A 26,353-nucleotide genomic window follows, 5' to 3' on the forward strand; every position below is an offset into this window, starting at 1 on the left:
CATTTGCAGCAGCAGTAGGCGCGTTGCGGTACTACAGGGTAATTATCTTATCTGTGCCCTCGAGGATCTCGAAACACCGCTTCAACTGGAGCTTATCTGGCATGTCAAGTAGCACCCCAGACTTGGAAACTGATGTTTTCCTTCGCCAGAAGTCGTCGTGAAGCAGTGTATGCTTGTTGCCGTGTCGAGATGCAACGCTAAAAATGTCGTTTCGACCTGATATGTCACTGAATAAATGAGCCGCAGGAGAAGTCTCTAAAGGATAATCCAGCCAAAAGAATTCTGTGCTAAACTGTCAAACAGCTACAGCTCGTGAAGCAAAGACTGTTGTGCTTTCCGTAAGTACATATTCTTTCTCATATATATCACGCGTTTCATGATACAAAGTGTATCCAAATGCAAGTAAGTCGTGCAGCGTTTGAGAGGCAAGCTCGTTTCTTGGTGAACGTCTCGATGGGAAGAGCAAGGCCCTCACGGATGCCAATAGCATGTCTCACAAAACGCTTAGTGTTTGTTTCAGGCATTTCGTTACAGAAGTGAGAACTAACTTCGCTGTCACGTTCAAAGGGTGTTGTTTCTGAAGAACGGTTACCGATTAGTAGGTGACTCTTGCCTATACATACACACACACATTTCCACACTTTGCAAAAACGGAGTAATATGCAACGAAAAACATTCCAGATTATGGATGTTCTTCGATTCAGAATGGAACGCTTAAACAACTGTCATAGCTCGCTCAACAGGTTAATGCTCGGGATATCCGCACATATTGACCTGTCACGTTCTGTCCCCACCGCGTGCCTGTAAGTGCTTGTTCAATATACTGCACAACTCTCGCCCTCGCTTAATAACAAGGACCCTTCAAATCGGTCCAGTATGATTCAACCGCCGAGTGCACGCAGCATTTCGGATCAATTCGCGTCGGCGAGTTTTTTGTCATGCAAATTAACTTTCAAATTGAATATGTGCCTCGACCGGTGCAGACGTCTTCAGCAGATGTCTTCCCAATAGGGTTCAGAGCAGTTGTGAAGGAGCTTTCAATTCGCTTTTCTTTATGGAACACAATATTCAAACTTGTAATTTATTTCATAAAACTTTCAGATTGAAAAAGCAGGCGCGCATATTTAAAACTTTCGCTTATCGTCCTTTCTCAAGCGGACAATGTTATACCATTTGAACGTTCGGTGCCTTTGACCAGGTATTTCTCTAGTCGCATTGATAAAACACATTGTGCAGATTAGGCATTGTATTTCTACGTGGCCCGTCAGGAATGGTCACTACACATGGGCACATCATGAACGCTTACTAGTGAATAATGTGACACCACAGAATTGACAAACGCATCGGAGAAGGCGAAAGGGGAACACGTTACATGTTTTTTATTGCGTACGTGAAAGTATAACTCGTCCTGCTATTGACAGTAAGGGACAGGAATTAGAGCACTGTACCGACTGGGTTTGCCCAAAAGTTCTAGCTTGGTACTGCCCGCGTGTCGGACCGTATATAGGGCGTTGTTTAGGCGGCCCTGTGCCGCGGGCTCGGGTTTGACATTGTGAATTCGGATTGGATTGACGTGCCTGAATCGTGATCGGGCCTGGACCAGGTCTGTTACTGTTAGTTAGATAAGGTCAAATTTTATAGCCCGCTAATCTATAGTTGACGGATAGGGCCGTTCTCTAGTGTATCCCAGATAAAGCAACGTCTTCAGCTAGCTGACCTCTCTCATCGTCGACGGATTTCTCGTCTCTGTCTCTTCAACCACATTTATCGCTCGCACTCGTTACGCCCCCATTACATATTACCTCCTACTCGCATTTCAGCTCGACTCGATCATTCTTATACAAGGTTTCCCGTATTCGGTCTCGCACCACTTGTTTCAGTAAATCATTCTTTCCTAACACTATCATCGACTGGAACAACTTACCTCAGGACACTGTCAATGTCATCGACCCCCATCAGTTCCGCATTGCATTACAGCGTCACTTCGCTGTGTCATAAACATTTTTGTATTTTGTACAGAAATTTTTCGTGTTATTTTCCTCCAGTTCCTCTTTTTTTCTTTTTGTTGTTGTACACTTGTTGTTCAGTATGTACATGTTGCCTGGCCCACCCCCCTCATGTAATGCCCTCTGGGCCCTTGAGGTGTATGGAAATAAATAAATAGTATAAATGTATAACCTAGACATTTTTTGGACTCGGGCCCGACCCGGACCGGAAAGCCTAAATTATTCAAGCTCGGACCGCGACCGGGCCAGGCATGGATCAATCAAGCCGGGTCCGGGCGGGTATATTGAAAGGAAGGTCGGGATCGGGAAGGGCCCGGACCTAAGAATTCGGCACAAGGATAGATTTCGCTGATTTCTGACGAATAGAGTTGTAGAGTATGTTCTCGTTATATTTGTAGACTTAAATCTAACATGTAAACCGTTACCACGTAATTTTGTCGACATAATCGCAAAACTTCATAAATTAAGGCATGTGTTCGTGAAGACCTGTAAATATTTGCAGAACGACGCGTAGACAGTGAAAACGGGATAACGCGCGGAAAGGTGGACTCTGTTTCGCGAAGTAAATGAATACAGCAATTAGAGAATTTTAGCACCATTGGAAACGGAAGTTGTCGAATATGGGATCGCCTGGCTTTTGGAAGTACGCGTCACGATGATAAAATCGACAATCGTTCGGTATTGCACAACTCAGATTGGCCAGAGAAAAACTGAAAGAAAATTCAAAGAGAGCGGGAGGGCCATTCCAGCTCTAAATAATGCAAAACAATACAAATCTGATAGTAAGGTAGATAACTCAGCAGCAGCAGAACCACGAGATGAGCTACAACACAAAGTCGATTCCATGTGTTGTTACATAGATAGTCAAACAAATACTCTGTAATCACCGTTAGACGTCCTATCATACTGCGCCCTCCCACAAGACCCTAATGAGTGCAGTGAGGTTAGTCCCAAAAACTCGACTCAAAGGCGCAATCCCAACTTCACTCTTCTGGCGCAAGGATTACCGGGGTCTGGCTGTCTCCACAGAGAAAGCGCTCTCAAGATACATTTGCGCCGTCCTGTACACCATCGAACAGCAGATAAACTAAGGCACCTACTCCGCAGCTTGCGACTTCGTTAACCAAGCTCGCGACATTAGCTGTGAAGGGGTGCCGACAACCCGCGCACTAGGGCGTCCATAAACGCCCGCGGAATCGCACCTAAGCTTCCATTAGCGTAGACGCGCCATTCTCCCGGTGTCCAGTGAAGGTGGCGGAGACTCATCTTCAGTTGTCCAGCCTTCAATTATCCGCAGGTTCTCCCTTCACCTCCTTGTACGCAGCGTCTGATTGAGGGCTCCCTAATTTTGGTTGATTAGTTTTGGCGTTCTCGGGTCACGGTAGCTGGACGGCTGTTCTACCAAGCCAGGACACACGTGTTTATCGAGTGCTGCCCGTCCCAGGGGTTTCTATAGGGCAGCACTGAGGTACCTACGCCGTTTCAACGTCTCCGCCCTTCGTACTCCTTCACCTAATGTCTCCTTGTCCTCGCGTTGCGGTGCATAAAATCGCGGATTTCGAACGTTCCGCTATTCTTTGTAGTTGCCATAGAATCGTTCACGTAGTAATAGAAGGTGGGTGGCGTAACACTACATCTGCAGTAACTAGGTCGTGAATGCCATGTGGTTGGATTTCAAAATACGCGGACCGAAGAGCTTGCGACGACTTGATGTTTTTAGCACCTTGGTAAAGTGAACAAACGGCTCTGTAACAAAAAAAAACGTTCTGTTTTTTTCCCCGGGGGGGGGGGGGGTCTGTTTATGGGAGTAGCCGAATTCAATCTCTCCCTATTATTTTTTTTCGTCAACATCAACATAAACAGTGTTTTTTCAAATTGTTAAATGTGTGACGTGGTCTGCTTCTCGGTGTTTTGACACGAGCGATCAATGCGCCGCTGTAACGGTGTACAACTGGGGCTACGGTCCACGAGCCCCACTCCCCAATGTTATATGACTTAGGTCCCAACTCGGTTTTCTTCTTCGAGTGCGGGACAACCACCGATCCTACTTACTTCACTAACTCATCACATTTTTTTCGTCATCACCACATCCTGAGCTGTAGTTGTGGCGATGCCTACAGCCGCGAGGCCAACAACGGCAAGCTTCCTCCAACGCCACCAACTGCACAATGCTATTATAAGCACATGGGAGTAACTGCAGTAACTGAGTAACTGAACAACTGCATGGGAGTAATGTGCAGAGAGAATACGTAGGCGCGAGACATGAGAAGTTGAAAATGAGCATTTTAGTCAAGTAAAAGTGATAACAGCCCCTGTATGGACAGCGTTCACAGACTCGAAGTCTGCGCTCCCAGCTATGTTGAGAACACATGCAGGACGGATACGTGGTGACGGATGTGTTAACGGCTTATCACAAGCTGTATACGAAGCGGACCACAAGCTAGTTCTCCAGTGGGTACTGCGCAACTGTGGAGCCGTGGAGAATGAGCAGACCGCCCGCGCTCCGCAGAACGAGCTCTCTCCGCTAGCAGACGGACGACTACAGTACTGCAGAAAGATCGCCGTCGTTCCATTATTAGACATTTACTGGAATCAATGGTCTCGCCCTAGTGGACAACTGACATTCTTTCGTCGTCTATTCTTGCAAGGGTTGATCCAGCAATCGCTCTCCAGGTAATATGGCATGTCAGGGCGCTTCGTTACTTTTATTGGATGCGGCAAGTGGACTCACCAAGATTCCGTCACAGTGGATACTTGGAAAATATGGCACATCCTTCTGTCCAGGAGTGCATTTACAGTGTATTTAAATCAGCTAGTCCCGACCTCTGACTATGAATAAATTATTTGGCCTCTGGTCATATCCAGTACGGCACTTTTGCTCTGCTCACCTTTCTGGACAATGTAGTACTTCGGTACTTACTATGAGTCTCATCATTATGTTTTCACAAAATTGCCTCAATCAATGAATCACTCAACTAATCACCATCGAAGTAAAGTGTTCTTGTATAGTTGTTCACAGCGATAATAACTCCTAGCAGCAGGGAGATATAACCACAACCAGGACATTTCAGAAGCGAACAATTGTTAACTGTTATCGTTTTGGGCACGTAGAGAGTGATGGGTTTGAACGAATCAGTCTCACATGTTTGTGAGTGTGCGCACATGATATTTATAAAATCCCGAATTATAATGTGTACACCCTCAAATTACTGCACTTACTACCAGGAAAATAAAATAATTGAAAAGCCCATCCATTAAACAAGCTTAAACTGCTTAGCTTAGTCCTTAATAGCCTTAGGCAATTATGCAGCAATATCCTTGCTGCACATATGGAATAGAAAGTATTTGCATACGAGCTATGATCATTAGAGTTTGTTAGCTGGCTTGTACTTCACAGCAGCTTGCTGAGCGGCAATCATGGCGATGTATCTCTGAACATCTTGTGGGATTCCTCTAGTCATGTTCGCCATGCCAACGCCAAATCCTCCGCATTCATCACTCGTCTTCTCTTCTTGTGCTTCTCTGCGACACTCAGCTTTTCTGCAACTGCACGCAGCATATTGCGTCGTCTTCTCCCCTTTCTTCGGAAGTGTGTTTCGCCTTTCTCTTTTCTGGCCTTCTAGGTGTAGGTGGAGCTGCTGTCGCCACTTTCAGTGTCACTGCGGGTGTTCTATAAATGTGAATGGCAACGGCAGGTACGTGTAGTACAAGCTAGAAGTACATGTATATCTGTGGTATGTCTGAAGGTATGTTAATAGTGCGAACTGTAAATACCAAAGTATCATAAGTAAAGCCCGCACTGCCAGCTCTGTTACCACGGGGCGTGTACATCAGTCGCTACGCCAACGACATTTGCATGTGGTCCTCAGGAAAGCAGCAGCCAGCCCTACAGCGTCACCTTCAGTGTGCCTTGTACTGTGTCGGAGTCTTCGTACTTCAGAGAGGCATAAACGTGTAATTAAAAAAAAAAAAGAAAAAGAAAAGAAAGAAAACTGATGCTGCCTTTTACGCGGTGTCATATAAAGAAATTTCAACTTCATAGTGGTGGGTACCAAATATGCTGAGTACCGCATCAGAGATGGGGTTGCCCTGGATCGAAATTTGTCGTGGGCTTCGAAGGTGCGCTGTCTATAGAGGCAAGAGCAGGTAGTTGACTCAGCGTACTGTAATATTTATGTGGATCTCAGTGGGGTACACTCATAAAAGCTATGCTCAGTGTCGCACATCCTGAACGTCTGCAGAGCTACATTGCATATTACTATTCCCCAGAAATGTCCCATCCACTGAGCGCCGTTGATGGATGGTATACTGTGAATCCAAAGCTGCCCTGCAATGCATTGCCCATATGGGTCTTCGTATAGGTCCCTGGCTCCGGTAGTTACATCCATCCTCCAGAAAATGAGCCGTCTACGGACGAGTAGTGGTCACGAAGTATCCCTACAGTGGATTCCGGGACATTGTCGCATCCACGGGAATGAACAAGCGGACAGGGCTGCTGCAGCGGCGTATGGGTCCCGATCAACAATATCTATTACCCTCTCCAATGGGGATAGAAGAAGCTACCTTGCCCATATAAAAAACCCCTGTCCCACCTACAATGGTGTCAAGATGTCCCATCAAGGACCCTCATGAGAGAAGTGGACCCCGATTTATCCCTCAACTTGCCCAGTCGGCTGCTTCGCAACTTTTCGTCCATTATACACATGGCTCCGCCTCGGTGTCGCCTTCACCCCACTCTTTAAACACAGGCTTGGTTGCTCTGACACCATGTTATGCTGCAGGTCTGCCGTGCTAGCAGATATCCAGCACGCGATCGTGGACTGTGTCCTCATCAGAGTCCATCGAGAAAGGTTGCGAGACCGACTGAAGCAAATCACTGCCGCTCCGTTCACTTTGGCGACAGTCCTTGGGCCCTGGACTGACATCCTGGAACACCGTCGTGCCCTGCAGATTTTCCTGGATTTTCTACAAGACACGGGTTCCTTTATGTCCTTCAATCCTGATGTGTGGCCTTGCTACCACCTCTCCCCCCATGTCCCCTCATTGTCATTTTACATCTCATGCAGTCCCGTCGGCAATGGGGTAGTGGGCCACAACCCAGGTGGCGAATTTGCCCATTCATCACCGTCAGAGTATTTGTTGTTGTTGTTGTTGTTCCTCATGAGTCAAATGCTAGCGTGCCACATAACGGTGCTTCACAACCCCCCCTTATAAAACAGAGCAACCCCTAGAGACCACACTGACAAAGAGTGTTAAGCTGTATCTTGGCGTTCCTCAAGCAACATCAAACGTGGTAGCCATAGCAAAGGCAAGATGAACGACTTGTGCCCGTTCAGGATGCAAGAATCGTTTCCCCACCATGCACGACTGGTAACGCGTCACCATCACCGTCCTCTGCTTCGAGCCACACTGCGACACTGTAACTTTTCTTTCACTGATGCTGTTGGGACAGTGCTGCCTAAACATAAGCAGCACGCATAAGCAGAACGTATACATGTTCCAACACGGGCTCTATTAGCCAACTGAAGTGAGGGTCAGTGTTCTGGTACTAGAGGCTTTGGCCTCTATGTTCATAACGGGCTTCCTGGCATTAGTGGTGGAAGTGTACTGCACCTCTGCAGTCCCAAGCGGACATGGTATCAGGTTTCGAGGGACCTCTCGTCACTGTGGCATTGCCGGAGAGGAGGCTGCGGATGCTGCTGCACGCCAAGCACTCCAACACAGTCACGTCCAACTAAGGCCCATTTAATTCACCAAAGGCGACGCAAAGAGGATGAGTGATGGCTGTGAGGATCGGGTCTGTCTTCGTTGCTGCGCAGGGTTGTACCTAAGTTACGCTTCCGAGTACCTCCGTCCTTCCCTCGACAAATTGCGTCTCAGCTACGTCAGCTGCGACTGAATTACCGTGCAGCGGTCGATTGCTTTACAAACCGGCCAAGTCTTCTTCCTCAAACTGCCGCCAGTGCGAAGTCGCAGACGACACAGAGCACATACTCCTCTGGTGCTTCGACTACGCTGATAGTCGCAGGCTCTTAGAAGAAAGTTCGACTCGTCTCGACGACCGACCCTTTGCCATCGTGAAAATTCTGGGTCATCAGCCATCGCGTCATCAAGCGGTTGCTTTGAAAGCACTCCAATGTTTCCTTGAAGAGGCCCAGCTACTAGATATTTTGTGACTTTCCGTCACATGACAAGTGTTTCCTATCGGCTGAACTGTCACTTAGACTGGTAGTCGCTACTTATCTTTCCCTGTTTATTTTTCCGTTTTGATTTTCTTCTGCCAGCCCGACTTTGTGTTTGTGGCGCTTTTTCATTTCGTTATTATCACCTTCATCGTCATCGTGGAACAAGAAACAAGACGTGATATGTAGTTAAAATAGAAAATTCCATCGACCAGAGCTACGATCACATGTACCTACGTACTGCGTTGGCAACATTGAAGGTTGTTTACATTTTAAGGTTTTCACCAATGGCGGATCCAGGGGGGGGGGGGGCGATCGCTCTCCCCCTTAACCGCTAGGTTACACATTGGTTTTCCTCCTCTCCTCTCCTCAATTACGCACTTCGACAATGAAACCGCCCCCCTCCCCCCAAAGCCCCTGGTTCTCAATGACTAATCCAGTAAACGATGACAGTCACATATATCACCACGAACACGTGAAAGCAGTTTTACATCAGGTTGTTTTTCAGCATGCCAAACGTGGAATGGATACTGACAGGAGGATCGCTGGCATTTGCACAATTCTACTCATCATGAGTTTCTACCAATTTTCAAGTCATAAAATGGGAAAGTGCACGGAAAACTTGATGCTGATAAAGTATGGAGGAGTTTTTCGTGTGTTCTTCAGTATCGCGTTTCTATTGATCATGTTTTTGAGGGGGGGAAAATCAAAACTGAGATTTGGTTCTACTGTGCGAACATATGCAATCAACAAGCATATGTTTACTGCACAATAGATGCGTTTGATGCTAGACACTGCCAAAGCTTGTGTAATTTTATTTGGGCTGCTGCCGTTTACTGGCCTCGACCATTCCTGCTGGTCAACATCCATTTTGCTTTTGCAGCAGTAGCTGTTTGCATGATAGGTAAGCCTGAGCGATGGGCAAGACACGTAAACAATAGATTCACAATAGATAACAATAGACAGATACAGACAGACAGACAGACAGACAGACAGACAGACAGACAGACAGACAGACAGACAGACAGACAGACAGACAGACAGACAGACAGACAGACAGACAGACAGACAGACAGACAGACAGACAGACAGACAGACAGACAGACAGACAGACAGACAGACAGACAGACAGACAGACAGACAGACAGATAGACAGATAGACAGATAGATAGATAGATAGATAGATAGATAGATAGATAGATAGATAGATAGATAGATAGATAGATAGATAGATAGATAGATAGACAGATAGACAGACAGATAGATAGATAGATAGATAGATAGATAGATACAGATAGATAGATACAATTGCACAATAGATAACAGCTCCCAGCAGCAAATATTGAAAGTACACAGGCTGTTTCGCCAGTGTGACATAATCGTCGACAAAACACGGAGCACTGGCCACTGTCGCATGCTCTGTCTCGTCGTTGTCTTAATTGTCGTGCTGTGGTGTTATTAGACAACAACGTCGAATTTAGTACAGTTTAGCAGCGACATTGTTCACATATACGATGCCCACAACAAAACATCAGCATGCGCTCTCACATACGATCACGGTCCTGCGTCCTATAAGGATTAGATTAGATTAGAAATAGAAAAAAAAAAAAGGAAACGTAGGTCGCACTGGCGCGTCCTATAAGGAACATTCCGCTGTGAGACAACTGTACTGAACCACACGAACGTATTTATGCTGTACCATGGTGAAGATGCTCCTTGTCAGTCAGTCTGGATTCAGCTGGCATTCTGGAAGCTGTCTGGCGCACGAACACATTGACATGTTTTAAATAATGTTTAAAAAGACAGCACATTACGAAGTACAGTGATATCCGAAGCGTCAGTATACCACCGTCGACTTCGTAACCTAACACCCCAAGCTGTGAGATCCCGCAAAGTAGACTTGTTTTTGCATCCCTAATCTCCTCTACCCTTCTGTTCCTTTCTTGCAAGAGCGCCCAACTGCACAAAGATCCCTTCGATGCAGTCACATTTTCGATATATTTCAAAACCTTTTAGGCGCGACGAGCAAAAATGTCGAATTCAACGCTTCAAACCGACGCCATGCTCACGCTTTTACGTGGGTCCCGACGTACTTTTGAAATTGCGTCGTCTATTCCGATCTGTGAACCCATAAACCGCGTCACTGCAATAAACACTCCGAAGAATCCTATAGACCTAATACTTGCTCGAACGACTTCCCGAAGTTCGCAGGGATTTAGGTACATTAAAGTGAGCCAATCATGCGGAATCTGAAGTTCTTTCGATATCTTGAGAGCATGTTTTCCGGACCACCGGTGGAGTACACGAACGACCAGAGAGGGCGAGGGAAAATGAAGGCCCCAGTAGCTAAGCTGGGCAAGTTGGTTTTACGCTAATGGAAGACACAAGCAGACGACAGATAAAGGATTACTCGGGTGCTGCACAGCATAGTAGCTACGCAACATAGTAATCTTCGGACACTCGTTGGAAGACCCATGCTAAGTGCTACCTAATCCCAGTGAGCTGTTAGTCTCACCGAATGCCTCTTCCCTTGGCTAGGAATTGTGGAGAAGCTGCTACAGAGAGAGAGAGAGAGAGAAAGAGAGAGAGAAAGAATCTTTTGTACGTTTCATGAAGTTGATTTCCCGGGATACGTGTGAACGGAATGGATGGGACTCTAAAAAACGGTGTCGTCTCACAGGAAAGCCTTTTGCTTCCATCCGATTTCTTTCCTGTTGCATATCGTATTGCACACCCTATTGTTCCTCGTGTTTGTAGACGCCCATCTGCGTGGGAACAAATATCGGAGATGACGGAACGGGTAGATTGAGCTTCCACTGGAAAGGTAAAGTGGTCACTATTTTCTGTGCAGAAATATTTTTCATTTTTCTTGGTGCGTGCGATTTTTCGTGAGAAAGAACTACTCCTCGGCTTACAGTTTAACTCCCCCCAAAATGTGGTTTGACATCAAAATTCTGGCATTTGGAGGATATTTTCAGTCCTCAAACGTACCTGCACGAAACCCAACGGCGCGCAAGAAAGCAGCGAGTTCATTCTCGAAGAACTGACTGTATTATGTGACAATTTAATTTGGACCGCTCCTGACAGCGAATGTATTCTTCTTGCTTAGTGATTATTAGAGGCCGTTTCGTTTTGTCGAGTCCCGTTTCGTAATGCGTTAACCAGATTGGCGGTCTTGTATATCGGGCAGGCGTTTAGAAATTCCGTCGTCATTGCTTCGTATTTTTGTATCGTTTCTTCTTCATTCTTCTGTTTTTCTCGTTTTTGAGACCGAACAACCTGTGTGCATCTTTCAACGAACCAGCATTCGAACAGAATCCTTGCTTTTCAAAGGAATGCATAGGATGAAATATTCAAATGCGAGATGTTAGAATACAACATACAGGATGTTCCAACCAATATGCACTAAGATTTTAAATATAAGTGTTTCGAAAGAGAGTCGTAAGCTCGCTTCCAAAATGACGCCCTGTACACTAACTACCTTTAAGCACCCTTATCAGACCCGCTAGCCGTCAACTGAACGCATACGATAAAACACATGCAATGCTTCCAGACAGTCCGCACTTGTGTTCAAATTTAATGTTATTTCCACACGAAATTCCGGTTAGTCGCGGCCCATACGTTTGTGCATCTTCAACTTTTTTTTATGTACGACGTTTTCCGAGCCAAATACGCCAGAGTAAAGCAAATAAAGCGAAGGAAACAAGTGTTACTGCGTTGCTGTATAACGTTAGAGCACTTGAAAGTAGGCTTATCTGACTCTCTCTACAGCCCAACTCTAGTCCCTATAGGCTGGGCTGTAAAATGCGTACAGGGACCAATCTCACAATTGCCTCATTGTGCATGCACGCTCTCCTTTTCAAAGCATTCCTACTTGAAACGCCATTTATCATGACCCCCGCCGCGAGCTTGGTTTTTCTAAACCGCGGCGTGGAAACCTGTTGCAAGGGAAGCTGGCGCGGAGCTGCCGTGGCAAGAAAGCGAGCACACATGAGCAAGCACCAGCCGTGGTTGGCGCGCTTTGTTTCGTTGTTTTTGTGCGATGGTGTCTTTGCGTGTTGTGTTTATCCATTTTTGTGCGCTATCCTCGGCTCGGTAACTCTCACACCGTGTTAGAGCTTTACCTACGACAGTACACAATACGTACAATAGAGAGGAGATATTCAGGTGTACAGGTATACGAAGATCACCGATGAAAGCCACCCGCCAATAGGTGTGGTATTGCACGATGGTCTAATGAAATACTTGTTGAATCGTTTCTGTACACCATGCTGCAGGTATCACATAGCCTTAACTAAGTTTAACTACAAATCCGGGAGCACTCGACGAACGCATTAGTGAAACTGAACTTCTTTAATTAACCTTGCTCATTTATAAATCAGCCGAAACGAGCGTATAGCAAATGCTGTAGCAGTCCTAAGTGTGAAGTGAGACCAGTTACGTCGAATGTTCTAGTATATTCCGCACTGTAAAGCTTTTTACACCCTTAAGGATGTTCTTAAAGTTTTCCATGGCGAACACCTTTGGGGGTCCTACAAAAAAGGTGTTCATGTGGACACCCTTTCAAAAAGGGTGATATTTCAGAAAAGCACCCTTCCAGTATGGGCGCTACTAACAATAATTGTAGTACATTTACACGTAAGGTGAGTTAGCCTATAGTGTGGCGACGTGCAGCATTTCGACCACTTCTTTTGACATGCGCAGGAAATGTCCGACACACGGTGCTCGAAGCAATGGCTGCCTCCTCCAATAGAACTCTCCCTGTTTGTAAACGAATGACGTCATAGTGTTCGACAGCGCCACCAATTTGGTAGAGTTGAGCTAGGCTCGAAGCTAGGGGGCGTACAAGGTCGCGCCCGAAAGCCACGGTCTTGAGGGGACTACGATGGTCCCTGAAAGGGACGGGACCTTCGGTCCTACTTTTCTTTGAATAGGAGGCAGCGAACAAGTGCCCATTCGTGGAACCCAGCCCTCCCTTTCCAATTTGTTTCGGTTTCAGTCTGCCTACCAACGTCATGAAGACGTTTCTCTGGTAGAGGTCTATTGCTACCATAGATTGAGAAGTTACCCGTCAAAAAGAAACCGTTATAAGTTAAGTTACCGTGTGAAAAATGTAACCAAGTTAATAACGAAGTTCTTCAGCCTGAAATGTAACTCGCAGTTACTGGGTTACTTAACAAAAGAACGAGTTACTTCCAAGTTACTTCGGACACAAAATAGCATTACGGAGGTGCAGCGCGCGTGAGCAGTTGAGTTAGACCTTGAGTTGCCTGCGGAGGAGTGCAACACGCTTAGATCGTTTTCGTTTATGTCCAACAATAGATCTCTCCCTGTTTGTAAACAAATGACGTCATAGTGTTCGACAGCACCACAAATTTGGTAGGACTGAACTACGCTCGAAGCTAGAGGTGAACAAGGTCGCGCGCGAAAGCCACGGTCTTGAGGGGATGACGATATGGTCCCTTAAAGGGATGCGACCCTCGGTCCTGCTTTTCTTTCAATGGGAGGCAGCGAACAAGTGCCCGTTCGTGGAACCCAGCCTTTTCCCTCCGATTTGTTTCGGTTTCAGTCTGTCTACTAATGTCATGATGACGTTTCTCTGGTACAGGTCTATTCGAACGCTTTGCATCTTACTCGATCCCTGTGGGCGCACAATGGTTCAGCTTCATTTCAATGGTAGCGGTTCTTACTTCCTGAATAAAATACTGTCATTGATTGATTTTATGGCAAAAAATGCCATGAAGGAACCGGAGAGAAAGCAAGAAAATATGTGGACATGAGTGGAAAGCTAGTTAAAGTAACTTGGAACTTAAGTTACTTTGACAAAGTTACCTGAAAAAGAAACGAGTTCCTCTGAAAGTTACCACGTCGCAAAAGTACCGAGTTAAGTTATAAGTTACAGAAAAAAGGAACTTAGTTACAGTAACGAGTTACCTCGAACTCTGATTGCTACCGTCCTCGGCCGGGATTAAACTAGCGATATTGAGCTCAGCACCCCACAACATGTTACCGAATAAGCTACCGAGACCGGTATGCGCATGGGTGTACTGATTATAGTTACTGGTGTTACTACTGATATTATTATATGGTGCACCATTAGGGAGGCCCTGTGGCCGTTCATGGACTCCAGAAAAATAGAAATTAAAAAATAAAAATACGATAAGCATTTAGGTGCTACCGCGAATTAGTACGAAATCAGCGGGGAAATAGCGTGTAAGGAGGACAGCACACGTGCACTGGTACATTTACATTTTTAAATTTATTTTGTTCATCCATAACGGAACCTTGGGAGATAGAGGAAACACATAAACGACACAGCCTGTGTTCTCTCAATCTCTGGGTTCCGTTATGGATGTTCGTCGCCACCAGCCTCGCCTGTTTCCTCACCGCTCTATCACTTATTTTGTTCCACCTTTCATAACTCGATTAAAAACTTTATTCCGGGGACACGTGGTGGTGTGTCCCGCTTCCGCAGGCACAGCAACTCCAAAATGGAGAGGGTGTTGAATGCAGGACTGTCGTACATAAGAGCCTTTATGCAAATGTCAGAGCGGCGATACCCCGCTCTGCATCAATGAGGCGAAACACGACAAACCTGGTCCACATATAGGTGCAGGTGCTCTGCAGCGGCCGCAGAACTGTCCATGTAGACCACGCATGGTGTGACTGAACTTCTCCATCGTGTACGTGAAATGGATCACTACTAGGCGTATAGTTTTGATTCAAGCTCCTCCGACTCTACATAGTACGACAGCAGCCTCATGCCACATTGAATCGAAGCCCCAATCCCATTGCCTGTGTTCAAATACTGCCTGCAACAATCGTGGAAATTCAGACATCCGCAGTCAGTGACATAGTCATAAGGTGCTTTTAGGGTGTGTTTCTAATGGACACCCATTTTACACGCATAAAAAGCACCCTTGTAGTTTCACGAGGTTGTAGCAAAGAGCGTAACTGCAAAAAAATAAAAAAAAATAAAGAGTTGTGTTATCCGCAAATTACACCCTTTTACACCCTAAAGGGTGCCAAAAGCTTTACTGTGTGGCGGCCACTAGAGAAGAGGGAGCCACTATCGCGAGGCAGTGTCCCAGGACTGGAGCCGCAGTAGGGATCCGCGTCCCTTTGAAAGGACAAATGAAAAGTAAAAAAAAGAAAACAGAAGAATAAAAGCTTATTTAATATGCATAGAGCAGGTTCGGTGTGCTATCTTGTGTGACTATAGCATCACATAACATAATTTTACACATCTTTATCACATGCTTTTCCTTCTGCCATCGATGCTGCACAAGACACGCAGCTCCTGCTTCTGTCTTGCGTGTTGCTCGTTGTCGTGGTTTCTGATTACTGACATCTCCGTAAGCTACTTTACAACCCCTTCCATAAAACCGGCCATCAGGGAAGCATCCACTAGATCTCAAGCACCCGAAAATGCAGTATACATGTGTGCCGTATAGTTTACAGCAACTATACTAAAACTTTATCCCTCTATATCGTTATATTTCTGTGGCGGGTGAAAAAAATTTACGGCGAAAAATATGTTTTTTGAAACCGCAACGGCAGCACGCGCGAACAGCAAGAAAACCGAATGCGGGCGAAACGGAGCCCAACCAACGGGAGGTCTGGGATACGTACCTTTTACGAGTCAGAATAAGCACGACTCCCTTCATTAAGAGAGGCACAATTTACGATCGGTAGAATAGCTCAAGTCTTTTCACTTCCCCCGTGGAGATAAAACGTCAGTGGGCTACACAGATTTTACGCTGCGGCCGGTGAAGCCCGAGATCAGACGGCGCAGCAAAAATAATTAAATAATGCAGTCATAACTCCACGGGCAAGATGATTCAAACGGTCCACCCAATGTGTACTATACCGATGGCATACGTATTCGAAAGCCGCACGTGAATTTTATTACTCGCGTAACGGCAGAAAATTTCTTTTGATTTCCCCGTTCCTAGCTGTTTTATCCGGGGCACTGGTTTTAATGCGCGGCTGCATGTATTCTCGTGCGTGTGTGCAGCAATTATGGCGCCACTGGATATGCGCTCGGTGGAGGAGGAGCAGGGCGCGCGGAGGAACAAATACAAGTACTCGGCGTTATTGGAGACGCCGCCTGTACGCTAGGAGTAAATGCAAATTACGTTAGTCTGTCCGTATAATACAGCGGTGAGCACTCCGGCGGAGCTTTGTTAGGGACTAGTAAGCACGGAATAATATATATAGACGAGTGGTGTAAGAGTAGGGCTGGCGGAACATAGACCGGACGTTAAGCCGCCCTTGTTGGAGGCAAGGATGGGCGCTTAAATAAACGAGAGTAGTCAGTCAGTAAGTTTGGTGCGTGAGTTGGTTTCTTTGGTGTGGAGCGTTGTAGTGCCGAAAAGCAATACTGTCCTAGAGTACGCAAAAAAATGCGCTCTTGTTAGAAGAATACAATATTTCTGAGGCGGGCTGCTCTGGGGCCCTTCTCAGGCTGCGATAATGAGGGTACACAAGGATGTAATGTTTCATTGCGCGGAAGCACTGTTATCTCAGGCTATGGCAGAGATGACCTTAGAATGATCCGATGCAGGGATGCTTTCTCCACTTTTGTGTCAGGAGTTGAGGTATTCTTGTCTATTTTCCTCTAGAAGTCTGCAAATAAATCGCGCGGCGGCGTATCCATGACAGAAGGGGAACAAGGGGCACGTACTCCTCCCGTGTACAGTATACCCAAGTACCCTTCCATGCATATACCCAAAAGAGTAGCAAGTCTTGATTCTAAGCCTGACCTCTCTCAACACATGGAAAACGAGCAAGCAAGTGCTCCTCTCCTTTTCGCCTCGTCTGTCAATAGTGTGCCAAGTAGATAGGGTTTTTACTGTGCGATTCCATGCATCGAACCATGCCGGTAAAAGTCTGTGCTGAGCTCCATCTCATAACCCAGTCTGTTGTCATTTTGTTTATGAATAACGTTACATTGAATATAGTGCGATATGACACGACACGATTCTGGTACCCAACAGCTAAGTGAGACATCAAGTTACAAAAAAAAAAGAAAGAAAGAAGAATGATATTAATAAGATGAAGGAAGGAAGAAGCTGCAGAAGAAGAAGTAGGAAACGGTCGATGTAGTCATCGATAGGCACACCGGACGTTTAAAAGTTTTGGTGCCACTTGAACATTGAATAGAATATTTATTTCACTTGTTTACGAAATGTTCACAACATGACCAAACCTCACCGAACATGAACTATATCTATATCTATTTATATCTACACTTGAACAATAGGGGGTTTTAGTACATCGTACGGTATCACCTTTGCGTACGAAAGGGATAGCGTAGATGGTTCTCCGCACGCCCGTAACAGAAAGAGAGCTTCGCGCAGTGCACAGAACCACCAACGCTATCTGTTACGTACGCTGTCGCCTTTGCGTTCGATATGCTAAAACTCTCTAATATCTATGCCCTGGAATTATGTCGTCGCCGTCTCAAACGTCAGTGGAAGACTCTACTCGTTTTCCTGCTTGATATCTCTCTTTGCTGCTCTTCGGATGGCACTGGATATGAAAGTGGGAACTTCAGCGGACGCGACTTCGACCAGCTGTCTTCAAGTACTCCCTGCCTATCCCTCCGCCATGGGTGCACCGATAAAGGATGGGAGTGGCAGCCCCATTAAGTGTGCGTCTTGGTCAACTTATACAGCGGGGAAACTTATTCAAACGGTCACAAGGGAGCTCCAGAATCAAAACGTTCGATGGAGTCAGGAAAGATGCAATCGAGCCAATATATCTAGCCACAACTTGAGACATCCTTGGAGGGGAAAATATCCCACCCGAGTCGGGAAAGGAGATACGGTCAGCCATTAGTCAATATATTCGTGACTCACGGAAAAGGGTCGACGATCTGGAGCTGCTCGAATGCACTCGGAAAGAAAACATTTCCGATTTCTCATTTTGACACCAAATCCAATCGTCACAGAATGAAGGTGCGGATATGGCAGTTTACATTTACATCATATGTAAAATTTAAACCGAGCTGCAAGTTTTTGTGCCAGCGATAGAACAATTCACGTGTGTCTTTGCGCCAAAATACCGCACGCTCGTGCGATCTAATTGAGAACATATTTCTGGCTGTATTGCACAGCCACTAGACTAGAGGACCCATAAATTGTTCTGTGAACTACTTAACTCATTCCACTTCACGCTCATGTCCCTCATCTAATGCCTCACATGCGATGGGGTAGGGTGCAGCACCCTAGCGGTGAAACACCCCCATATCATCTTCACCGTGTATTTATTACTGCGAGTATGTCAGGTGGAACAAAATTAAAGTTGGAAGTAGAATGTAATTCAGCCATTCTTCGATACGTACACAGAGAACGTCGAGTTGAACAGCGGTCGCATTTTCTTTCTCAGTGTTATTCGAGGCACGGCACACAGAGCGTCGATTCGGAAGGAAAGGAAATAACCGAGATATTCGTCTGTAACTATTCAAAAGTTTCTATGCCACTTGGTCGCCACTAACCTGATTGACTAATTGATTGATTGAAAAATAAAAAAAATATGGAGATGTGAGTACTCCAGTACACGTGACCACCTAATGCAATGCGATTCTATAGGTTTTATGCAGTTTGGTTTGCTACCCGCTCATTGGAGAACTAGACACTTTGGGCCACCCAAGTGGCCGCTCGACAGCTGTCTTGTCACAGCGATTCGTTTTGCTCAACGTTTCCACGACTCGTGTCAACCTTGACGAAAATATGTGTTGGTCCGTTTTTCTGACTGTCATGTTATGCCGTACGGTTTGAAGCAATGTGCGTATAAGGGTGTAGCAATATATGACAGAAAAGTAAAGTTTGCCATTGTTACTCTTGATCTTAATCTAGACGTTTCTCGACTAATTTACAGCGCTGCACAGTTTCTGGAATTCGCATTACACGTTACCTCGCAGTCCTACTCTTTATGTACTCAGGTTCCGGTGTAGCGAGACAAATGTTAAAAAGAAAGAAAAGACTTTAGTGCCGGTAGATCACGCACGGCGCTCATCAATACCGCTCTCTCATCTCCATTGAAAACTAACCCACAGGCTTCGGTAGGACAAACTCAGATGGGACTCCAGATAATAGAACCGTAGCATTACATTCAAGATTCAGGTCCTACCACGAAACCAATTTCCTCCCTTTGCAATCTTCACGGCAGTGATGAATTTCAAGGTGGTTCGAGAGAAGCTCATTCACGAGTTTCTCCTCGGCAAAGATCACTGGGCGCACGCAGATCAGCCTCTTGCGCTGGAGCGCTTTCTTCCCGCTTAGGGAAAGCCAAACAAAAATGCGCTTAATCACGGCACCGGCAGCGCCACCAGGTGAGCGGACCGGGCGAGGGCGCCTCACGTAGAGTAGAGCGCGCATGCGCCGGCGGAGGCCAACTCGCTCGAAGAGACAGCAAGAGCCCACATTGAGTGAGAGCAGCACTTTGCTCGGCGTGGTCTCTCCTCATGCACGTGCACAGCTGAGAGCGAGGTCCACGCGCTGGGGACGGCTGAGGACATGCCGCCGGATTCCAGCTAGCGGGAGGAAGCCGAGGTGAGTGTTGTGACGGCATGTCGCGTCTCGAAGCTCCGTGGGAAAGGTAGCGTGCCTTCACATCGAGGCGCAGATCGAAGTCCGTCAGGTACCCCGACTGACCCAAACACCGCTCCATTACGTCTCACTACGCAGCGTGCGGTCTGACAAATGTTTGGACCGTTTCTCAAAACAAATGCGTTTGATCGCGGACATGACGCGAAGTAAGTTCACCAGAATCCTGGTGTACTTTTCCAGGATGCGTTTTAGCCAAAGAACGGGTGATGCACCGTGGTTGTTCACGTAACAGAATGTATAATATATTCGAGTGACATATATTAGCCGTACTTTCCACAGCTGCCATGTGAAATTAAATATTAAACTCAAGAAGGACACGCCTAGAGATGCAGGGTTAGTTGTAAACAATCATTAAAGTTTTCTTTTAAAGGTACTCACTTTCCCATCTCCATAAAACGTAACAACGTAACGTTTGGTAGGAGAAGAAAGAGAAAGAGAGAGAGAAAAAAAAAACAATTAGTCGCTATGTGTCACAGTCCTTTGTAATATTTACACTTCTTGGAGTTTAATATCGTAATACCTATCTGTGATGCCGTTCTCTTAGTCAAACACGACGGCGGCGTGATCTTTCTCACACTAATGCTTGTTTTGCAACTTCTCCGTATCATATTATCATGGACTCCTGACGGTAGACGCATTTATTCCACCCCCGTATCATCGGCATTCCCTGATGAGGCTCAATACAGTTAGAGGCTCAGTGTTTCTGTCTGGTTATTTCCGAATACGCACAATACAGATTTAGATCGCTTCACTCGCGCAGACACCTCATTTGCATCGCTAATTCAAATTGAACGAAATCCAGTTACGCTTAGTGAGATACAACAGGCGAGATTCCTAGAGTCTGGTGTCTTTCAGGTTTCGGTGACTGACTTTACTTGCGCAATTGGCACATTTGCCGTGACGTCAGCACTGGTTTTTACATACGTCGCTGCGCCTTCTTCGTACCGCGCTTATTTACATGGTCGTCCGCGCACTGTCGACTAATACGCTATCTGCCCGCCGCATAAAACGTAGCTCAACAAGTGCTCCCGGACCGTTATCCTCCTTCGTGTCGTTTTATTGCTATAGTGCTTCTGTTTGACAAACGGGGGATGGCAGGGAGCCCGCGTGTGAAACGAGTAGCTCTGGTTCTAACAGTACCGTAAACAGCTGTCCCATGGACGAGATATCACCTATAGGGGCGAAGGGAGAGAGCACGCATTAGTTATGTGTGGACATATAATTCTTCCATGGTGTCCGTACGTTATCCTGGATGTTCCAAGTTCGAACACGGCCGTCGGCAGTCGGCGGCATTTACAAATTGGTTGCGTAGTTCCGTGCGGAAGGTTAAACGATGTACGCTGCACTCTTAATTTTTTTACACCCTTTAGGGTGTATATAAAGGGTGTAAAAAAAATAAGAGTGTGCCGCTTCCACAGGAGGACGGATGTTCGCCAACGCTTTAATACTTGTGAATAATGATGTGAAAGTAGTACGTCTTCAATAAACAAATGACAGAAAATCAATTTCGTGCAGCAGACCATATACCGGAACATGTCTGTTGTGTCCGTCAAGTCTTCATGATAGCGAGCAAGGTACACATCAAAACGCGAACGTCATTTCGCCCTGCATGAACCATGAAGTAGCCAAAATGGTTGGTCGGTTTGGTGAAAGAAACAAATAAAGTGGAGACTGTGAATCAAAATGTAGCCACAGCTCATTGACGCGCTATGAATTCTTGACGTTGATGATGTTGATGTTGATGAAGACAAATAATAGGGAGAGATTGAATTCGTCACACGGCAGATTCGGCTACTGAATTCTTTATTCTCCCCCCCTCCCCCCTCTTTTTTATTATTCTCTCTCTTCATTATTCTCTCTTTATTATTTTTCATTGTGTCACCGTATTCACATGCGCCGAATACTTCAAACACCAACGTGTATACTCAGTCGCGTGCTGAATATCGCGCTATACGCTGAACCGTGCAAGATATCGCGCTAAGCAGAGCTGACACCTACACTCATGGAGCCTCTTACGTCTCAAATTCAGAAGCTGAAAAATTGAGTTAGTTCAGCCACTTTTTGACAAGGGGGTACAGATAGCAGCGAGATATCTATAGCAGGTCGGGAAGGTTCAAGTTTCTTTTCAGCCTCTGATGCTTTGAAAGCATGGCGTGGCAGGTATACGCGCCTGATTGCCGGCGGATAAAACCTGTGGTAAAAGAGAGTAGATATATATTTTTTTATTTATTCCACGTTAAAATGCGCCTTGATGGGGTTCTTACACCGTGGAGCGTCATTATCTTGCAGAAAAACGAACAAGATAACTGGTAAACTGATAATACCAAACGTTTTTGTAAATGCAGAACGCCAAACTATTCGTTGTTCTCTACCATTTCAGTGAGGTAAAAATGAAAAGAAAAAGTGAGACAGGACATCTTATTTATTATACATTCATTAATTGATGGAAACCGCATAGCATGAAGCAGATTTACCTTATTACAATGCAACGCAAAAATAATGCAACTAAGACCGTCGTAACTAATGTCATTGGAAAGCATGGCAAATATTTATAATATGTTTTTGATTTACTACGCGCAATGCAGCTTACTATGTCAGTTAAACTGGCGAGAAGACTATGTCAGCGACGAATGTGCATTGAAATAAGGAATACCTACCACGGTCATGTGTTTCGCTCTGCGTCAGCGAGCCCAACCGAACTCCAGCGTGAACATAGGCAGCTAAACGAAGTGAACGATTGTTATTCACAAAACCTCCCAGGAACTACACAATGTTTCATCGCGCACCGTGACAGAGCTGTATGAAACAGGCCAGGAACCGAACTGGAACGATGGATGATACAGGACGACTTGAGTAATCCATATTCCTAAGTTGGAATCTACGGCAGTCCGAAAGAATATTCTATTCTCAGTAACAGAATAACTACACTTGGACTTTGTTGAGCCATTCCCGTCTGCGGCACACAAAACCTCAACTGAAGGAGAAAGAAGGGTAGCATTGCATTCCCCCCGTAGTGCTTGTTGATTAAACAAACCAGACTCCATATTTACCGAAGCGACGAATCATCTCAGTTCCAAAAGGCTTGCGAAGTTCCAAATTATTACTTTGCGTGCAGTACTTGACGGGCCCCACAACATCAACCACGATACCCACTCGATAACCATAAGGTTCGCGAGCGCATGTCCGTACTCAACCAACGCTCTCGTTCAAGACCGAGCCAGCACCGTTCAACCAACATTTACGCCGTCGATCGCGCAAAATGCAGCCTGCGGAGACGCGTGTACTCTGCTCCAACCACTGGAGGGACAGTTTTGCCTTTGCTGTTGACATTAGCAAGTAGCAATTTCATATGGATCGCCTATCGGTTGCCCAAACTCACGGATCTCCGTAGGTCGGGCCCTTCAACCACCTGTCAAAAGTCATCGATCACTAGGCCTCTAGATTCGGCGCCTACTTTTAGAAAGAGGCTGCTGCTACTGATCGATGCGACGGCGTGCCCTTGGTGGCATCGACCAAAGCACGACAGTCTGACAGGTGGATTGCGGCGCCCGCCTCAACAATGCCCTATAGATAATCACATTCCGCGCTCCCAGGTTACGCGCTCCTTCACTGCGCCGGAGTTTGTTGGAGTAAATCTCAAACGTTCATCGTTTTGGCGCAAAACAGAAAGTCACATTGAAACGGGTGAGCACTCTACTTCGAAACATACGGACGGCGGCCTGTCGCTGTTTCGTTGAGGTAATCTTGTAAAGAGGGGGTGATTGGAAATCATCGGGTGCCGTACCATCGCTTGTCAAATTTGAGCACAGTTCCGCCGCGCGTAATCCGATAACCATTGTAAAGAACGCAGCAAGGATATAAACACGTACAATGTAGCGGCGGTTCTTGTGTCGTAGTGGAGCGAGAAGAACATTTTAGTTTTCGCTGAGCAAATAGTTTGGTTTCTTGTTCCATAGACCGAACATCTGTCCCTGACTGAAATCATTCTTTACGCGGCGCTGATTTAAAAAGGCGTGCCTATATATTTGCTTCAGACTTGTTCAAACGTCCAACCGTCACTCTGCGCTAATTATTTTCAGTAGCTCATCGTACTTTGCGCACCTAATCATACTGGAAAATGCCCAGCAATACGGGAAACCAGGCAGAGAGAGAGCTGACGCAGCTGTACCCATTTTCATCGCGACCGGCGTTTTCATTTCGATTTCATATAATAAATTTTCCGCCCGTATTGCAATAAAGACCTTAATACGAACGATCAATACTAGGCACTTCCACATCTGTGCCTCAGTTTATGCGAGCAATGGGAATTGGAAGATAACTCCTTATATATCGCGCGCGGGGTATACACAGTTTTTGGAGGGAAGCCGTGCCGTGCGGGACGTAAATCTCAAGCGCCAGCGATTCGTCCATCTCCCATGAGAACACGACAGGTTTCGTAGAGCTTTCGGGCAAACAGCGAGGCTCCCGTACGCCACGGAGGAGCACTGATTAATTCTGCTAGAGGAAGGCGAGGCGCTGATTGTTTTATTCAGCTGCAGTGGCGTAGGCGTCACGAAAACACAGCGCGTACCTGTTGGTCTTTGCCACGCGCAATTCGCGCTAGACTGCGCGCGGCAACAATGTGCGAGCCGTTCTGCGTTTGCGAGTAATATTTTATCGTTTTCTCGAGAGCAACGCGTGCTTTCAAAAGTGCGTTCATTTTAGGCGTCCGCTTTCTCGATGATAAAGTGAAGTATATATAGTAGAGGGGTTCGGGGGTTCATCTGTGGGGGGGCATATTGTGTGGTTGTTTGAGCTGCGTTAGGGATCTGAAAACGGTGACGGTGGTGTTCTGCACTGACTGTTATGAAATATGAATTGCACACTGGCAATTTAATGCAAATGCAGCGTTTCCTTGAGATACACACATGCGTTTTGTTCCACAGACCGCGTATCCGTCCCGGGAAATTCACCAGCGGTGATTTGATGTAGTAAAGGAAAAAAATGGAGATGTGAGTCACGACATAGGAGTTACTGGATAGATTAGTAGGGCCCGGAAATTTAGGCACCAAAAACGACGGAAATAGGCAGGCATTTAGGCCTCAAAAAAGGCCAAAATAGGCAATAAAAAGCAAAAACAGGCACGTTAATCTGGTACGCTCTTTGGCTTTCTTGATGTTTCAGAATGTTCCACCAAGGAAAACTTGCTCGTTTATAGGCTACAGTACCATATCAGCTTTGGCGTCTGGTACATGAATGCTGAGGCAGCAGGGAAGCACATTATATTGAATAATACTTTTAGTTTTCCGCTCTCGAAGATCTTGAAAGGCCCAGAGAGGTCAAATCTTTGGATCAAATGTACGCAAAAAAAAAAAAGGAACAAACACGCAACATGCAGTAACGAAAAGCAAAGTGCAGCACTCTGCAGCACAGCATTTACATCTCTAAAAAAGGCTCTTATGGCGTCTGAAAATGTTTATAAGAGCTACAATGCAATAGAGTCGATAAAAAGGCAGGCAACCCCGAAAATGTCGTATTTAGGCGTTTCTAGGCATTTATAGGCAAATGCCTAAAGATCCGGGCCCTACAGATTAGATCAGAAATAGAAAGAAAGAAATGGAAACGTGTGTCGCACTGGTCGTATGTCCTTGAGGTAGGTCGTCAGTGAACACAGCGCAGGTTGCTGGTGCTGCCTTGGCCAGCTCCCCAGTATTTTCTCAACACTAAAGGGTCGATTGGGCACTTGCGTACTGTCAGGTAGTCTAGGCATAAACCGATAATTGTCCATTGCTTTTTCTGTGGAAACGTTGCACTGCACAATATCGTCGTTGTATCTTAGCGTTAACTGCGCCACATACACCCAAACATCAGAGAAGCGTACAAACGAGAGGTATAATAGAACCTTTTTTTTTTTTTTTTCAAACTGTAAACCAACTATCATATTTTATATGTATAGGTGTGCTCTGTCAGCTGTACTGAGGCAACACAATGTACTGAAAGCGCATGAAGTTAGCGAAGGGGGGGGGGGGCTTATCTGTGGAGTGTTTCACTTAGATGAGGTGCACAAGCAAGACAAACTTCAAAGCACCCGTATATGCACTCGCGCGCTTCGTGCTGCTGCTTGAGCACTTGCAGGACCGTGGACGTAAGGGCCAGTTCACCTAATACCTGTATTCGAACCGTTATACGCCGTAAGAACATTACATGATCCGGAGAGAGACCAGGATACTACACCCGATATTCAGCACGTGATGTACACTGAGAAGGATAGAACAGCCAATTTTCCAAATATCGACATATCGACAGATCTTTATCTGCCCCTTTATTTCTCTCGGCGCTTTCAAAAGCGATGGAAGACAACCTTTTTGTTGTGAGACAACTCCATCCAATCGCTTATGCCAAGACGTTCGTGCCCCATCTTTCTTCCTTTACCCGCAAGAAATACGATCGATTACTTCTCGTTCTTTTTCACTTTTTTTTTCGTAACTGCTATCGACACTCTGTCAACAATCCCGAGCAGACCTGACGTTTTTCTACGCGTCAATATCGATATGACTCAGGATATACACCC

The 26,353-nt window shown here is 45.9% G+C and overlaps 2 protein-coding genes across 7 annotated transcripts in view; one reads left to right on the top strand and one right to left on the bottom strand.

Annotated features, from left to right (window-relative positions):
* LOC135377525 (prolactin-releasing peptide receptor-like) overlaps positions 1-26,353 on the bottom strand; it is a 774,729-nt gene that overhangs the window by 207,273 nt on the left and 541,103 nt on the right. The gene's annotated exons all lie outside the window — the stretch shown is intronic.
* Positions 142-26,353, top strand: part of LOC135377524 (fibroblast growth factor receptor-like 1) — a 101,496-nt gene continuing 75,284 nt past the window's right edge. For 2 of the 5 annotated variants that reach the window (XM_064610006.1, XM_064610007.1), the window contains exon 1: positions 19,600-19,746. The gene's annotated coding sequence lies outside the window, so the exon portion shown is untranslated. Of the gene's footprint in view, positions 343-19,599; positions 19,747-26,353 lie in introns of those variants that run through there. The other 3 variants (XM_064610004.1, XM_064610005.1, XM_064610003.1) reach the window with 3 other exon arrangements.

This window comes from Ornithodoros turicata, chromosome 1 (assembly GCF_037126465.1).
Source record: "Ornithodoros turicata isolate Travis chromosome 1, ASM3712646v1, whole genome shotgun sequence".
Taxonomy (NCBI): domain Eukaryota; kingdom Metazoa; phylum Arthropoda; class Arachnida; order Ixodida; family Argasidae; genus Ornithodoros; species Ornithodoros turicata.